Below are 18,198 nucleotides of genomic sequence, written 5' to 3'. Positions count from 1 at the left end.
TGAATTCTTTCAGCATTAACTTCGTTTGCAGCTCTCTATATTTTGTAAGATACTTTTCAGATCCTGGTGCTGCAAAGACTATCTTTTCAATTAAGGTGACCATTTTTGTTAAATAAAATTCGGGGACACCGTGCTGACCAGGATCAGATATAACTACACCCACCAAATTATCCCACCATTTCAATTAGTTTTTAAAGTGTATAAAGAGCATGTAAATGTTAACAATAAGGATAATCTTTCTGGCTTCACAGTTAAAAAGTCAAAACAGTATGACAAAATAAGAGCATGGCTAGGTTTATGAAAGACCTGGGGCACCCTAGGATAATAAATAGAAACAAATTCTGCAGCACGCGTATTCCACCGTCCTTGTACCCCCAATATATTGTTAACAATGGCAAAGGAAGAAATGCCCTGGCATCAGTGTGAAAAAACAAAAGTCCTTGCACTGGTCGTGTCACTAGAAGGAAAACAATTATCTTGTGTTATGTCACTAGGAAGAAAAAAATGCTGCTCTGTCTGTATCAGTGGGAGAAAAATAAAAGCAGCACGGGTAGGGTTTTACCTAATGATGGGGCAGTTGATGATGTGGAGAGGCAGACAGGCAGCAAAGAGAGGGGACAGTTGATGGTGGTAATGGACAAACAGTAAAAAAGGGGGAAGTTGATGATAGGGACAAAACAGTAAAGGGGGGCACTTGATAGTGGAGAACAGGCAGAACAGAGAAGGAACAGGGCCGGATTTCCCACAAGGCCACCGAGCCCAGCCTTGGAGCAGCAGGGAGTAGAGAGGCAACAGGGGTGTGGAATTCCTATCACCCGACACCGGAGGCATGCAGTTCCGGGTGCCAGGTGGGTAGTTTTTTTCTACATTTTATTTTCACGCAAGCAGGGCTAAACATACAGCGGGGGAAGCTGCAGCTCGCATTGTACAAGTGATCCAGGAGATGCCGAGATCACTAGTAATTAGCCTACTTGTCCGTCGTCCTCCCCCCTCCAGGATCCACCCCCCTCCATTGTCAGCCCCCCACCTCTGGCTGCCTCTCCCTGCTGGCCGCCTCCCTTCCCGCTGTGGTTTTCAGGGTCCCCCGCTCTACTGGAGAACCCGGGACTGTGGCACATTCATTCAGGATGGAGAGTGGGGAGCAGAGCGTAGATAAGGTTTGAACAGGGAGAAGGTTGCTATATAGGGAGCAGCAGATGTCACCAACTGTGATTCCCACTCGGATTGAGGTCTGAATGGAGGAGTATCTCTACTCCATTGGTACGGACTGTATATGCATCAATGAGTATATGTGGTCTTTTTGTTTCCCTTAATTTGAGACAGTCATGGTTGTCACACGGGCTGGACTTTATATCTGCTTTTGTTCATCTTCATTATATGGTGGACTCATGGGATGATGGCACAAACTCTTAAAAATACTTTTTCATTGGAGATATTTTCCAATGTATCAAGGCTGATTTTTAGTTGAAGTCCGGTCTGCATTGGTGTACCATGCATGTGAAGCATACTTTGCTGGTCTTTATAACTATTATATTATTTCTATGTCCTATTTTAGCATCCTGCAACAGTTTTCTTACAACCCCAATTCCAAAAAAAGTCAGGTCACTGTGTAAAATCTACATAAAAAAAGAATGCAATGATTTGCAAATCTCATAAACCCATATTTTATTCACAATAGAAAAAAGAAAACATATCAAATGCTTAAACTGAGAAAATTTACCATTTTAAGAATAAAATAAGGTAATTTTGAAATTAATACCAGTGGGCAGTAATACCTGAGGACAGGTGAGTATTATATTTAGAGATCCTGTTGCTGGCAAGTTCCCACCATGGTCAGGATAGCTAGTCTGATGTGGGCCTAAGCATTTATTTGCTGCTGCAGGCCAAAATCTTTATTTAACATTTTTTTTTACATTGATTATTCAAAGCAGAATGCAAGTACAGGTAAGTAGCCTTTCACTTTAGATATCCATTGCTGAATGTTACAGTTTGCTGGTAATTTTCCTGCACATCTGTACAAAATTAAGTCTGCATTTCACATACTTGGCCATTAGAGGGCATATTTATACAAGGTTAAAGTTTTTTTTACGACTTACGAGTGGGGTAGATTATTTACACAGACAGATGTGCAATATTTTAATTTGGCTCGAAGTTGCCAAATCGGTTTCGCCCGGTGAACATGGACGGATTTCCCATTTGGCAAGAAGAGGGACATGACATACGGCTGTTAGCAAAAGACTTAGGTGGGGCGTGGATACTTCAGCTAAGAGATCCACAACACAAACATATTGGGGTTACCTCAGCGTGGAGTGTTATTATAGATTCACAGCTGCAAAGTACAACTATGAATTCACACATTGCACACACACATACGACATGATTACAAATGAGGCCACGTTCTAACTTAAACCTAAGGCACACCCAGGGTTTTGCTAACAGCCACACAAGCACTTCAAATATACACATATTTATGCAAAAGTATGTGAAAGGCTTATGCATTAAGGGGTCCACCCAAAAGTGATAATTTACCTACAGATGGAGCCTGGTGGGCTGAGTCACATCTTGGCTTGTGTGTCATGGATACTCCAAAAGAGAGATCTCCCTCCTTTAATTCTTGCTTCTGCCCAACTGGGAATTTTGGGTGTTCCCACCCAATTTTGAGCTTGTGTAAATGGGTGTTGTTCTCCTGCTTCTGGCGTGCATTTAAAACGCATAGCAAACACGGGTCAGAAGATTTCACTGATTTTAATAGAGTAGTGTAGATGGCAGTTCAGAGGCTGTGTTTGACCTGCTTTCTATTGTGCTGCATTTCTTTGTATGCAGGGGGCCAGTGTGCAGACCCAGGAACCCAGCATAGAAATCTCACCAATAGAGTCCCCGAGTCCCTTCATAATGGCCACAGCTGGTGTGCAGACCCAGGAACCCAGCATAGAAATCTCACCAATAGAATCCCTTAGCCCCTTCAAAGTGGCCACAGCCAGTGTACAGACCCAAGAACCCAGCATAGAAATCTCACCAATAGAGTCCCTGAGCCCCTTCATAGTGGCCACAGCCAGTGTGCAGACCCAGGAACCCAGCATAGAAATCTCACCAATAGAGTCCCTGAGCCCCTTCAAAGTGGCCACAGCCAGTGTGCAGACCCAGGAACCCAGCATAGAAATCTCACCAATAGAGTCCCTGAGTCCCTTCATAATGGCCACAGCTGGTGTGCAGACCCAGGAACCCAGCATAGAAATCTCACCAATAGAATCCCTTAGCCCCTTCAAAGTGGCCACAGCCAGTGTACAGACCCAAGAACCCAGCATAGAAATCTCACCAATAGAGTCCCTGAGCCCCTTCATTGTGGCCACAGCCAGTGTGCAGACCCAGGAATCCAGCATAGAAATCTCACCAATAGAGTCCACAAGCCCCTTCATAATGGCCACAGCCAGTGTGCAGACCCAGGAACCCAGCATAGAAATCTCACCAATAGAATCCCTGAGTCCCTTCATAATGGCCACAGCTGGTGTACAGACCCAGGAACCCAGCATAGAAATCTCACCAATAGAATCCCTGAGCCCCTTCAAAGTGGCCACAGCCAGTGTGCAGACTCAGGAACCGAGCACAGAAATCTCACCAATAGAGTCCCTGAGCCCCTTTATAATGTCCACAGCCAGTGTGCAGACTCAGGAATTGAGCATAGAAATCTCACCAATAGAGTTCCTATTCACTTTCGGAACCTAATAATACTGAGAAATATGTAAGTTACACACTAACTCTAACTAGGGCTGTCTTTACCGTGGGGCAAAAGATGCAGTTGCCCTGGGCCCAATCATTGTTGTGTGGCCCAAAGCAGCTGCCCCATGAGCCCACAAAAGATAAACACGCAGCACCATTCTGCTTACTATGTGATTGGCATTGCATAGTGTTGCCTCGCCCCTGGCGTACGCCGTGTACCGTGACCATGTGACGTCTCAAGCCACGTTTCATGTGGGGTTACGTCTCCCTCTGACGTCTCCTCCTACGTGCGGGGTGGTTAGAAGGCGGGGTGTGACGAGGCATGGCGGGTGCGGGGGCAAGAAAATGCTTGCTTGGGTCCAATCGATAATAAAGACGGCCCTGACTGTAACCATACTGCATAGTTTCACATTGTTACTGTATTTGGAAAAATTGGCCCTTGAAATGTTTTTAAAGTAGATATAACTCACTATAACTATCCCCAACTGGATGACATTTAATTTGCTAAAGCACTGTGTATGATAAACAATGTCTTTCTTTTCATATAAAACTTTTCACATTGTTTTATCCTTTGTTGCTGATCAGTGCTGCTGATATCCCAAGACTGTTTCAACCACGTGCTCTGGCACTGGCTTCCTACTTGTGACTATGGTGGCCCATACCTATGCAATTGGTGCTGACACAGCCACAGGTAATGTCCACCGGTAATGCACAGGGTGGCAACAAAGGAGCACAATTGGGAGACAGAATGTTGTCACCCTATAGTAGAAAGTGCCTAAAAAAGCACCTTTGTAGCAAAATCGGCAGGTATTATTTTAATGAAAGCTGCAGATTCAAAGTGTTGACTCACCTTTTCACAAAAAAAGGCTGCTGCATTTAGCTGAAAGGATGACCATTACCTGCCACCCACACCTTCAGGTATAATAGTCCCAACACTTAAAAACTTCACTACACAGTCTAAGAGGCTATCTAGCAACATAATGCTTGCAATGGAGAGTGGTCATTGGTCATTGTGGCCGCATGACCATGCTGAATAATGAGAATCTCTTTTAGGCCTCCGTTCTTCTGGAACGCTGTTCGAGAAGAAAGAAGATATTCTAATCGGTCAGCACAGTCTCATAAACGTTCTGACTAATGACAACTCACTGTTGCAATGCCCATGTAGAGACCTGCTCCAAGTGCTGAGTTAGTTCACCTTTTTATTCTTTCTAAAAAGATGAACTTACCCTTTAAAAATTCTATTTATTTCTTACAGGTATTTGTATAGCGTCGACAATTTTATGCAACACTTTACATACTGCACATTCACATCAGTCAACACCCTGAAGGAGCTTACAATCTAAGGCCCCTATTGTATATACATACTAGGGCCAATTTAGACAGGAGCCAATAACTTCATGTCTGCGGAGTGTGGGAGGAAACTAGAATACCCTGAGGAAACCTACGCAAGCACAGGGAGAACAAACAAACTCGTTGCAGATAGTGTCCTGAACGGAATTCAAATTGGGGACCCCCAGTGCAGCAAAGCAGAAGTTCTAACCACTATAACAGTGTTTCTCAACCTTCTTTCAGCCACAGCTCCCTTTAAAAGTATGAAAGATTTTGAGACCCTCCAGTCTAAAATGTAAAACAATGTGTTTTCACCAAAATCCATACCAGACCCTTATCCAAGATAAGGATCTGGTATGGATTTTAGGAGGGGACCCCACACAAAAAAGTGGGGTTACCCCTTCACATTAGGAGCCCCCTTAACATTAGAGCCCCCCCTTTCATATCAGAATTCCCCCTTTCACATCAGCCCCCCTTCACATTAGGAGACTGCTTCACATCAGGAGCCCCCTCCTTTCACATCATAGTCACCTCCTCACACAGTAGCAGCCCACCCTCTTTATCAAAAGCCCCCTTTTTCACATCAAAGTCCCCCTTGACATCAGGAGCCGCACTTCACATTGGGAGATTGCTTCAAATCAGGAGCCCCCTCCTTTCAAATCATAGCCACCTCCTCTCACAGTAGGAGCCATATCATAGTCACCTCCTCTCACAGTAGGAGCCCTCCCCTCCATATCAGAAGCCCCCTTCTACATCAGGAGCACTCTTCAGATAAAAGGCATATGCCATGTGAAAATTCCAAGGCACCCTTTGAGGATGCCAGAAGGCACCCCATGGTTCCACGGCACCCTGGTTGAGAAACCCTGTACTAAGCCACTATGCTGCCTTTGAAATTGCATTAGCATGCTAAAGCTTAAATGGTATTTTAGTTATTGGGTTTACATTTTATTTAATTACTACTGTTAAGTCACAACAATAATGTATCTAGTTGAATGTGACACATTAATTATTCAAAAAGCAAATTCTATAGTATATTCCAGTTTATTTAAGAGATCATAACTGGACAATGAGAATATTGCAGTATACACCAGCTTGAAAACAGTATAATTCTATCTGAAAGTTTTGGCCAGTACGCATTATGTTTCCCCAAGGCTTAAGTGAATTTAAGCACTGACACCTTTTTGGATGCTGTACTGATAAAATTATATATTTGATTTTTTTTTCCCTTGAAATGTTATTCTGTCCATTTTTTTTACAATTCCTATGAATTCATACTTGAGCAAGCGATTTATAGAATGCAGTTTCCACACTATTTATGCTCTTTTATTGTTTGATGTGTTGATTTTAGATTTAGTACTGGTAGATGTTCTTCAAACACAGGAGGGTGAAGAACCCTAATGCTTGTTCCCTTAATGTCATAAAAACTTCTTAGTCTTGCTGAAGTTATTGCTTCGGCTTTGCAAGAAACAGATTGTTCCAATCCAGAGCAGATAAAGGGAAAGGACTCTGGAGGTCATCTTTCACTATGCGTTAGGTTATAATGCCCTCGGTCATCTCCCAAATATCTAACTGGTTTAAAATGCTATGGAACTAAACTTTGTCCTTTCCCAGGGTGGTAAATCACGCCTACTCATTGCAGCCTAAATAAATGACAATCTACCGCCCTGCTTATATTATGACAGATTTATCACTTGTTCGGATAAGACCAATGACTCCACATCAAGATGAAATTAATAAAGGGATTTTGCATTGCTTTTTAGTTTTATGTGCTGCATCTTAACTTGTCTTGGAGAGCTGACCAGCTCCCTGCTCTTGTGGCTTACCCGCCAACATTCTGCTCATATACTATAAAATGTGGTGCATTTCTTGTGGTCTGTAAGTGTCTTGTTTGACTGTATTTGTGGATTTGGTTTGGTTTGCTTGTGACATACTCAGTGATAGCTACACAAATGTGAAATATTAAAATACATTTAAAGGAGATCTAAAAACCAATCACTAAAATCTCATATAAGGTTTAACGTGCTAATGTATTTGATAAAGGTTTTTTTTTTTTAACATATGTAGCTTTTATTAAAAGAATATCAGTCATTAAGGTCCTTGTTCTTCATATGGGTGAAAACTGTACTCCTTCTTTGTCACCCTGTCACATGTGCTCAGTGGCACCCCCCCCCCCCCCACACACACACTAAATCTGCAGGATCGAAGGGGGGCTGTGCAGGATCTGTGGTGGGCTCTGCCATAGACCCTGCCAAGCCCACCACAGATCCGTCTGCAGTCTGCAGGGTCTCAGGTGGGCTGTGCGGAATCCATGCTGGACTCTGCGCGGTCCCTTTAGCAGCAGTGTGATCCTCTTACCTGCTACGGCTCTTCGGTGACATAATTTCCTACGGCGCCGAACCCCTGAAAAACCGAACCCCTGAAAACTGCCGCCCAAGGCAAACGCCTTGTTTGCCTCACAGCAGATATGCCCCTGCATGCGCCCCAACAAAGGTTACTATACACACATTGTGCAGGCATGGCCAGCTGTTGACACAATCATTAAGTTGGCCCTGAGCAAGGATCTGCAGGCAACATTGGATATAGACAGGAAGTTGTTGAAAGAGGCTAGAGGAGATCAGCAGCACTGAAATGCGAAAAAGAATGAAAACCTTTTTATGGAAAAAAAACAAACAACATGGCAATTATATATGATGCACAAACTAAATGTTATCAATATAGGGTTTACTTTAATTTAGGCATATTTTATGTTAAGATCAGGGACACTCAGGGGTCTATTGATAAACAATTCACAGGGCCATTGCCCTGCAAATATATGTGAATGCTCATTTTGTGTGAATAATGGCAAAAACGAATGTTCTTAGTACATTTTCTTTTCAGGTTGAATGTATTGTGATAAAATACTACATTACGGCCAGTAGATGGACCTGAGGAGAATAGCAAATAAATACTTATTTCCTATGTTCCTCAGCTCCATCTAGTGAATATAATGCAGTATTACAACAAACTACATTTGACCTGAAAATTAAATATATTAAGAATGTTCATTGTTGCCATCACTCACAGAAAATGAGTGTTCACAGATATTCACAGGATACAACTAAGAGTGTCAAAGAGAAGAGGTGAAGTCTGCTACAGAGAGGATTATATTAAGTAATGCAGCTTCGTCCTTTATGCCCTTGGCATTTAACCCGCACAGTGCAAGGGGGGAGCCCTGCTGCAAGTTTTTTCTATCCTGGAGTTGGATTCAGACCTATTTGTTTTTCCACCCAGTGTGTTTTTCTATTGAGATAAATGGACATGCATTAAAACACTTAATGTGTGTACATTGCTGCTCAATGCCAGCACCAGTACTAACGCCAGCGCCAATATATATTTTTTCCTGATTCCTTTATTAAGAATAAATTGTCAGTTACAAGGTTAGCATATACGCAGAGATACATCTGCCAGAGTATAAAAGAATAGAATCGTACAGTGCACCAAGATAGTAGTATATTAATAATCATTAACAGACATAAATCCATCTAAGCAATTATTAATCATATGGTTGCACCGGGTATGTGCCATCAGACTGGAGATGATTACCTGGACTCCAAAGAGGTAGACCCAATAAAGGTCCCTTCATGGAGAACTCTAGGCATGAGTATGGGTAAGTATTTCAATGGTCTGATAAGATTTTCCAAAAAGAAAATAGAAGGTAGAAGGTAGGTAGGAGAAAGATACAGATAGAAGAGGGAGAATTGAAGAAAGACAGGGAAAGAGTAAGCCAAGGGGAAGGGGGCAAACAGCAGGTCCCACTGCCCGAATAGCCAAGCACTCAACAGTCAGATGGGACACCAAAAGAGGGGGGCCCACAGAGTCAACTATGAGACATACGTTGTGAGTATTGATCCATGAGCCTAAAGAAACTCCAGGGGCTCCAGGTAAAATTAAATTTCTCCTCCAAATTTTTTAAAGAGGCTGTAAAGTCCTCCATCGTGTAAATGTTGATATCCACATCTGGATCGTGTGGTTTGAGGACTTTTCCACAGTGGTGGCACACAAGCCCTAGCTGCGTTGACCAAATTAATTGTGACGGAAGATTTAAATTTCTAAAGCGACTGTTTTGTTTCTATAGCGATCGATCATTTGTAGGAGACACCCCTCTGTAAATACACCATGGTCAGCTGAGCAATAATCGTATGAACAGCATCCCAGAACGGTTTGAGCTTTGGGCAGGACCAAAAGATGTGTAAAATAGTGCCAGTGGCAGAATCACATCTTCAACACTGGGACAGCACCAATTATTTCAATGGGAAACACAACACGTAAAACTAGGGATGCACCGATACCGATACTAGTATCGGTATCGGTGCCGATACCGAGTATTTGGGTGAGTACTCGTACTCGCCCAAATGCTCCGATACCTAGCACAAGTACTTTCTGTATCAGAAAGCCGGGCAGCGCATCATTACACGCTGCCCGGTTTCCTGATTGGCCAGGAAACGGCTCCATGCTCTCTCATCACTTGTGATGAGAGAGCATGGAGCTGATTTCACGGCCAATCAGGAAGCCGGGTAGCGTACAATGACGCGCTGCCTGGCTTCCCGATTGGTCAGGAAGCTAGCAAATCCGGAAGCCGGGCGCCGTGTAATGACGCAGCGCCCGGCATTCTAATTGGCCGGGAAGCCGGCGTCATGCTCCCTCGTCATCTCATGAATCATAATATTAAGAAAGTGACCTTAAAGCATTAGTTTGTATTGCTTTAGAAAAAATGTGACCTGTCCCTTTAAGAAAAAGTATCGGTAATTGGTATCTGCGAGTACTTGATCAAAAGTATCGGTACTCGTACTCGGTCTTAAAAAAGTGGTATCTGTGCATCCCTACGTAAAACGCAAAGGAACTCTACAACATAGAGTTAAATGACTGGATGTTATTTCACGTTTTCCTTGTTTTCTTTCTTAATATCCGTATAACTAAGTTTCTACACGTGAGTGTCTTCACTGGTAAATATTTACAAAGAAGAAGAAATTCATCCCTTGCTGTGTCACAAAAGAAAACAGATGGCATCTGATGAATAAAGATGAAAACACACCATGTGCTTGAGAGTTGTCTGTGTTGCATATTGGAAGGAAGCTGAAGACAAGTAACAATGGAAACATGTCACACTAGTCTACAGTTATCTAATCATTACATAACACAACGATGCCGTGTCCTTAGACGAACGTAACGTCTTTCTGACATTTTAATTTACACTAAGGGGTCTATTTGTTAGAGTTTTCATTCAAGATTCATTCAACTTTCACCCAAGGTTTAAGTAGGAAATGGGTGAATCTTGGGTGAACATCGTATGAATCTTGGGTAAAAACATTGATAAACTTCTAAGGGTTGGTCACACCATGTCCATTGAGCCGTGATTTTCTGCACACCACTGCATATGTATGATGTGAAGGGGGCCCATAGAAAATAATTGCTTTCTCAATGACTACCACACTCATCATTTCTACCATGGAGGTCACAAGGATTGAGGGAAAATCTTCCCAATGCAGCCACAAACAGGAATAAAAAAAAACCTAACAACACTTTTAAGTCGTCCCCTACTCTGAAAAAAGCAATACCGGCGCCCCCGGTTTGCAGAGAAATCCGGCTGTAAAGTTAATTGGTACACCATAGAGGCAGCTCCCACCGGTCAACAACGACCATCGATCTGGGAAACAAAAGCAACACAGAGCGCCTCGATAGTGTAAAGCTTTTATTTGATGAGTACAACACGCAAGTGAAAATGTATTTACACGAAAGCCAATGATCATAAGCGTAAAAGGAAACGATAAAATATAAAATCTCCAGCAGGGGAGGTCTGAGTGGATCTCCAAATCTGCGTCCTCTGCTCCCGTATGTTTTAAAAAGGTCTACGCGTTTCAGGGGCACGCCCCCTTCATCAGAACGTCCCCTACTCTATCTAAGGCCCCTTTCACATAGGAGGATCAGGAGGGGATCTGTGAATAGAAATACATACATATAGTTGTTTTAGATAATGCAATCAAAGCTTACTTAAAGAAATCCCTTTTATGTAGTGAGTGCTGCCTTCTGTCTGCCCACCACTTTCATCAATTTCTGGGATTCCCAGTGTGCTTGCCCTAATGCTTGATGGAAAGCAATCTCAATTTCTCAACACTCCAAAGCCCGTAATACATTGTTTTCAGCAGGTAATGCTGATAATGTTACCTTGTTCAGATGTTGAGTTGTAGTGCAGAAGGTAGGCTCTGTGAGCTGTGACACCAGGAAGTGCATATTCACAGGGCTGAGTGAAATTCTGTCACTGCACTTAGGAAGCACATCCTATGGTTATCTTCAAAAAGTGCATTTACAAACATCTAGATCGATATGGTTATTAGGAGCGGGATAGAACTTATGGAAATTCAGTATAGAAATACATATTTATTTTTAGATTTTGAAAAGTAGATACACTTTAAAGCCTTGATTCTCAACTGATGGGTCGTGACCCAAAAGTGGGTCGCGACCTCGTGTTCAGTGGGTCGCGGCACGCTTTCCCCTTTTCTAGGTGAGAGGCTCCTCAGCCTCCCCCTAGAGCAGCACTGTCAGTTCTCGCTCCAAGCAGCCATTCAAAATATGCTGCCGAGTGTCAGCTGGAGGTGGGGTGGGCTGGGGGTATGGCAGCGAGGGAGCTCCATACATACGTGCATTGCTTACAGCTCCCTCACGTGTCCTGTAGAGGTGCCTGGACTGGAGTGACGTCACATTCTGGCTCCCGGCACCTCAACAGCGCACGCTGTACAAGCAATGCACATATGGATGGAGCTCCATCGCAGCACAGCAACCCACACTGGACCCCACGCTGAAGATCCAGTTCTCATAAGATAGACTGAAAGAAAGACTGGGTGGATCTTAAAAAAAGAAAATACATTTTTTTTTTGGAGTGTGCATGTGTGTGAGAATATGTCTGTGGTTGTGTGTGTCTGTCAGTGTTTTTGAGGGCCTGTTCACACTAGTACAGTGCATCAATTGTACGGTCCCTTACTGATGTGGTAGGTGTGTTGCATTGCCATTTATTTGAACGGCACCCCAAATGCACCTCCCACCCACAATTTGATCGGCCGCACCGGAACACGTGGTACCACAATGCTGTGTGTTCCAGTGCAGTGTGACTTGGGTCATGACTTAATGACCAAGGACAAATGTGGGTCCTGAGGTTACACAGGTTGAGAACCACTGCTTTAAAGAATATTTGAGGATTTGTCTTAGGCCCATTTCACATGGGCCTATCAGGAAAGGATTCTCTCCTGATCACAGCAGTATAGAGCGGATGTCACCACTGTGACATACATGCCCATAAAAACTGCAATTACCGGACCCCATGTCAGTCTATGGGGAATCGGATATAAACGGACATGTGTCTGGACATGCGACGGTCCGGCGAAACTGATCTCTGATCCGTTTGTTTTACAGACCTGGCCAGAGTCAGGAGTAACCAGGTGTTAATGGATGCCTGTCCGTTTACACATAGCTGCCCATAGACTAACATTGGGCATTTGATCGAGTCCGCCTGAAAAACTGACAGGTGGACCCGATTGGACCACCCGTGTGAAAGGGGCCTTACTCTCTTTTGTAACCTATGTCTTATTTTGAATTTTGTGATCTTGATTTCCTTTTTAAATATTTTGTTATATTCATTGTGACTTTCAAATGACGACAGTGTTCCTTAATTTTGTATAAATTTGAGGGCCCTTTCACATGGGCTTTCCCATCAGCTGTGCCTGTCAGTTTTTCAGACGGACCTGATTGGAAGCCCAATGTTAGTCTACAGACAATGTAAGAGTTTTTATTGTTCCATTATGTGCTTGCTGTTTACAACTTAAGTTAAATGAAATCATATTATGGTCATTGCTACCCAGATTTTCTGTTATATAAACATTTTTAATAAGCTCCGCATTGTTTGAGATTAACAGATCCAGCAGAGCATTACTAGTTGGGGTTTTTATATAGCTTACCATAAAACTGTCTTGCAATACGTTTATAAATGTGCACCCTATTACTGTTCCAGCAATGCTATTACACCAGTCAACCGCAGGGAAGTCAAAATCTCCAATTATTACCACTGTCCCAGCCCTACAGCCCTTCTTATCTATGTAAGGACACCCACCTTCTCATTAACACTGGGGGGCCTGTAACAAACTCCAATAATTACCTTTGCATTATGCACACCCATATGTAACTCAACCCATAATGCCTTAGCACCATTACACTGTCCATCAACAAGGTCTTCTTTTACAACTCACTCTTAGATCACTTCTCACAGGGAGACAGACACCGCCACCTTTTCTTTTTACCCTGTCTTTCTGAAAGAAAGAAACAGCCCAATCATGTGAAGAACAAAGCCAAAACTAAACAATACCAATTAAATCATAGTGCTGCTCATGCACCAAAGCTTCCAACTCTCCTATTTTGCGTGGCAGACTTCTAGCATTGGTGAACAAACACTTTAATCCATTGTTGCATTTTGCACTTGTAATAAACATATCTTTTTTATTGTAAAAAACATTCTGCAATTGACAACGTTTGTAATATTGGAATCTCCTTATCACTTGCCTTAGCCCTTCACCCGTCTTCCTCTATGTCCCTCTCCATTAGTGTCTGACCCCTGTCTGACTTATCTGCCCCATAATATTCTAACTCTCCCTCCCCCTCAACCTTCCCATAAACTTCTCCCCTAGCACAACAGACCCCCTTCCATTTGGGTGCAAACCATCTTTAACATACCCCAATGAAAGGTCAGCCTAGTGCTCTAAAAACCCAAATGATCCTTACCTGCACTAGGTCTTTAGCCTTACTTTTAGCTCTCTAAGCTCCTGCTGTCTTTCCTGCTTTGCGCACGCCACAGGCAATATTTGAGAGAATATAACCTTGGAGCTCCTTCCCTTCAATTTGCAGCCAAGTTCTCTAAATTGATTCCTAAGGATCCTTCATCTTCCATGTATTCTGTCATTGGTGCCAACATGGAAAAAGACAGCTGGGCCTTGCCTCCCAGTAATTGTCTAGCTGGTCCTCCACATGCATAACCCTGGCACCAAGGATACAGCAAACCATTCGGTTGAGGGTGACAAATGATTCCTCCATATTATAGAATCCCCTGTTATTCCAGATAAAATTGCACTTAATATATTAATTGTATGCAAAAGAACTAAAGAACTTTAATAAGTCATTCAATAAAAATTCCAATAACTCCCAGACTTAGACAATGTATATCTTTCTTCTACATAGAAGAATTAGGATTTGGGTTGTTGCCTGGTTGTTGAGTTGTTGCCAGTCACAACCAGTGGGACAATTTCAGAGGCTAAAAACCAAACTAATCCATACATGGTGTTGGCTCCCTGACTTTGTGGGAGCCCATGTCTACTAATGTTTAACACCTTCAGCCTGCTTTTTTGTTAATATAGATATATTTTTATGTTTTATGGGTGTGGGAGCTGGAATGGCCTGATCCCAAGGGCCTCAAAGGACAAAGCTCCACCAAGAAACATTGACTGTAGAATACAGGCAGCACAAGCTTTCATGAATATTTAAAAACACTGGAATACAGTTACAAATATATTGTATAATACACAGCCAAATACTGAACTATAAATCAAATATGGTAATAAAAGCCACATTTTAGGAAGTGTAAGAGAGCATTATAGTAACTTTGGGAATTTCTGTATAAGTAGCAATTTAAAACCCGAGCCAAAAACAAATCTTGACAAATATGTGGTACATCTTTATAGAATATTTTTTAGAAGAGGATTCAGAGCAAATCTCAGGAGCTTGTAGTAGTCCTAACTGGGCCAAGATCCTGGAAGACAAATAGTAGCAGCCCCCACCACATAAAACTAAAAGGTTGACATGTACAGTATACAGTATATTACTGTAATACCATTGTTCTCAACTGGTGGGTTGTGACCCAAAAGTTGGTCGCAACCCCATGTTCGGTGGGTTACAGCATTCCTTGCACTGTGCTAGGTGAGAGGCTCCTCAGCTTCTCCCTAGCGCAGCACTGTCAGTTATCACACCAAGCTTCAGGTGGGGTGAGCTGGAGGTATGGCCGCGAGGGAAATCCATCCATACGTGCATTGCTTACAGCCCCCTCACATGCCCTGTAGAGGTGCCTGGACCGGAGTGACGTCACATTCTGGCTCCCAGCACCTCTACAGGGATGGCAAGGGAGCTGTACAAGCAATGCACGTATGGATGGAGCTCTATCACAGCACAGCAGCCCACACTGGACCCCAAGCTGAGGATCCACTCCAGTTCTCTTAAGGTAGGGAGAGACTGGGTGGATCTTTAAAAAAAAAATCAATATTTTTTTAGAGTGTTTATGTGTGTGAGAGAATGTCTGTGAGTGTGTGAGATTGTGTCTGTGGTCGTGTGTCTGTCAGTGTTTTTGAGGGCCTGTTCACACTAGTACAGTGCAATAATCGCACAGTGTAGTGCGATTAATGCACTGTACCATGCAAATGCACCTAATCTGGTTCTGGTGTAAGAGGTGCGTTGCGTTGCCATTCATTTGAATGGCACTCCAAACGCACCTCCCGCCCACAGTTCGATCGCCTGCACCAGAACACATAGTACCGCAATGCCGTGCGTTCCAGTGGGGTGCGACTTGGGTCTTAAGGACAAATGTGCGTCCTGAAGTTACACAGGCTGAGAAGCACTGTCTTAGACAGACATCCCCTATAATGACCCATCGTAGGTCCAGCCTTTAAGCATAAAGGTGCCCATACACCTTACGATTATCGTACGATAATCGTATGCGATCGACTTTTCGTACGACAATCGTAACGTGTGAATAGAGTGCCCGACCGATAGTACTGTACAATCGTACGACTTTTGGCGGTCAAGCATGTTTGAAAACTTTGCTAGATCGTACGATTTTCGTAAGGTTGCTGGCGTTTCCGTCCGTCAAAAGTCGTACGATCTACACTGCGCTTGCGCTAACGAAAATACGGCAAATCATTTACCGCATATCGTCCAGGTGCTTTTAGTTAATTACGGCTAAATTAATCTTGCGATCATCGGGGCAGGATGGGGCCGTCGTACGAAAATCGTACGACGGTTCGATCATCGGACGAAAAGTTTCGTCCGATAATCGTAAGGTGTATGGGCACCTTTAATATGAGCTCTGGTTTTATAGACTCATAAGACAGCTCTCCCAAAGTAGAATTATCTGAGCCTAAAGATTAACTCCTGGTATAGGATGCGCTATGAGCTTCAAGCATGGGTAATGAATCGCTGCATATGGTGTTTGGGATTTCAAATCTATGATCAGGTATCTGTTTGCTTTCAATAAGAGTTGGGACAAGCATGTTTATCCATCTATGTACTCAACTTGGTAGCCAGATGCTCTCTTCCCCACCATCTCCACAATATCTGCATAGGTTTTTTAAAGAGTAGGGAGTGCTGGGGTCCTTAATGCCTAAAATATTGAAGAAGTTAGAACTGGCTAAAGGCTTGTTACGTACTTCTTAATATCACCAATAATTGCATAACATTTAATGGATTTGTCCTTTTGGCCTTCCAGACAGACTCTGACTGGACAGAACTATTTCACCTATTGTTTCTTTGCAGATCTCCGCCATGCTCACTAGCACTGTGAATGCATTGTAAAGTCTATGGGGCTGGGTCAGCTGTGTTGTTATCTGAACTGTCACACTGTGCATTTTACAATGACCTTTCAGTCCTTGGCTAAGTCTGGTAACAGATGCGTTTTTTATTCGGGCAGGCATTGCAGTCCACCATGGACTTGTACCTAAAAACTCTCTAAAGACTCTGCATTTTAGAACAGGGTGCAGCTGTAAGGGACACTGCTTACCCGGATCATTGACCTTTGTAGCTGAGAGTTCTGTGAAAAGAATCTGGAGGAACCACATCAGTTTTGTGTAAAGCTACGGTTTGCGGAGGTTAAGTCCCAAAGGAGCAGCACATGACACTGTTACATCAATTTTTTTTAAAAATAGCATAATTTCTTATTAGATTGCCATGAACAAAGTCTATACAAAACAGAAAAGGGGGGAAGGAACATTGTACTGTGTTTTAAGTCTAGAGCCATGGGTAATCCAATGTTTTTGCAAGTTATAGGGTAACTTTTGTACAATGGGGTTGACACCTCTAGCTTGGTGAAGGAATGCAAGTGTTTGTAAGTTCCCTTCAGATTTGGCTACCTGAAGTTCCATTAGGAAGTCACTGAGTTCCCTATGTTTCTGATCGGCATTTTGGAAAAGCTATAAAGCTTTTTGAATAGTTTACTTTCTAGTATGTGCCAGATCATTTTAAGATCAGTTTCTGGGTAAATATTTTAAGATCAGTTTCAGGGCAGATCATTTTAAGATCAGTTTCTGGGCAGATCATTTTAAGATCAGTTTCTGGGTAGCTAGTTTTCTGATTCGTTTGGCATACTCAGCAGACTTATTGCAAAGTCGTTTGATTAAGAGGTCTATCTCTTCACTGCATGACAAACCTAAGTCTCTGATCGCCTTATAGAAGGAAGTTGGCCAGGTGTTGTAGCCTTCAGAGTGATCATTTCATTTTTCAATTCGTTTAGTGACTTACACACAACATGGAAAGAACTTGGCAAAGTCTTTTGTGGCTTGATTAGCCGGCTGTGTTATGATATGGTGATGGCGTGTCTCTGGTTTTAGTTGGCTTGTATTGTATCATTCTGGTGTGAAAGCTGATCTTGTAGGATATTTTGCAGACTGGAGTAGGTTGCATGTGGGGGTCTGTCATAAGAGGCGTCACTTATTATTATTATTATTATACAGGATTTATATAGCACCAACAGTTTGTGCAACACTATAAAGCGAGACAGTACAATTACAATACAGGCAGGAGGGTTAGGAGGTCCCTGCTCATGAGAGCGTACAATCTAAAAGGGATGGGCAAGTAATACAAAAGATAACTTTGCTTGAAGTTTGCTCGTGGCATAACTAGTGACCTCAGGGCCCCGATGCAAGAATCCACGAAGCCCCCCCCCCCAAAAAAAGAAAAAAAATAGATACTTTTTTTTAAACAAACAAATTTTAGAAAAAAAACACTCTCCTCTTTCATGTCCCCAGATTTCCGCTGCCGGACCCCATGTCACCTTCATAGTCCCAGCTCCCTACATCTCCTCCTTCGTGTCGGCAG

This window comes from Nanorana parkeri, unplaced genomic scaffold (assembly GCF_000935625.1).
Source record: "Nanorana parkeri isolate BGI_ZX_2015 unplaced genomic scaffold, ASM93562v1 scaffold589, whole genome shotgun sequence".
In the NCBI taxonomy this organism is placed as follows: Eukaryota; Metazoa; Chordata; class Amphibia; order Anura; family Dicroglossidae; genus Nanorana; species Nanorana parkeri.
The sequence above is the reverse complement of the archived record's forward strand: the minus strand, read 5'-3'. Positions refer to the sequence as shown.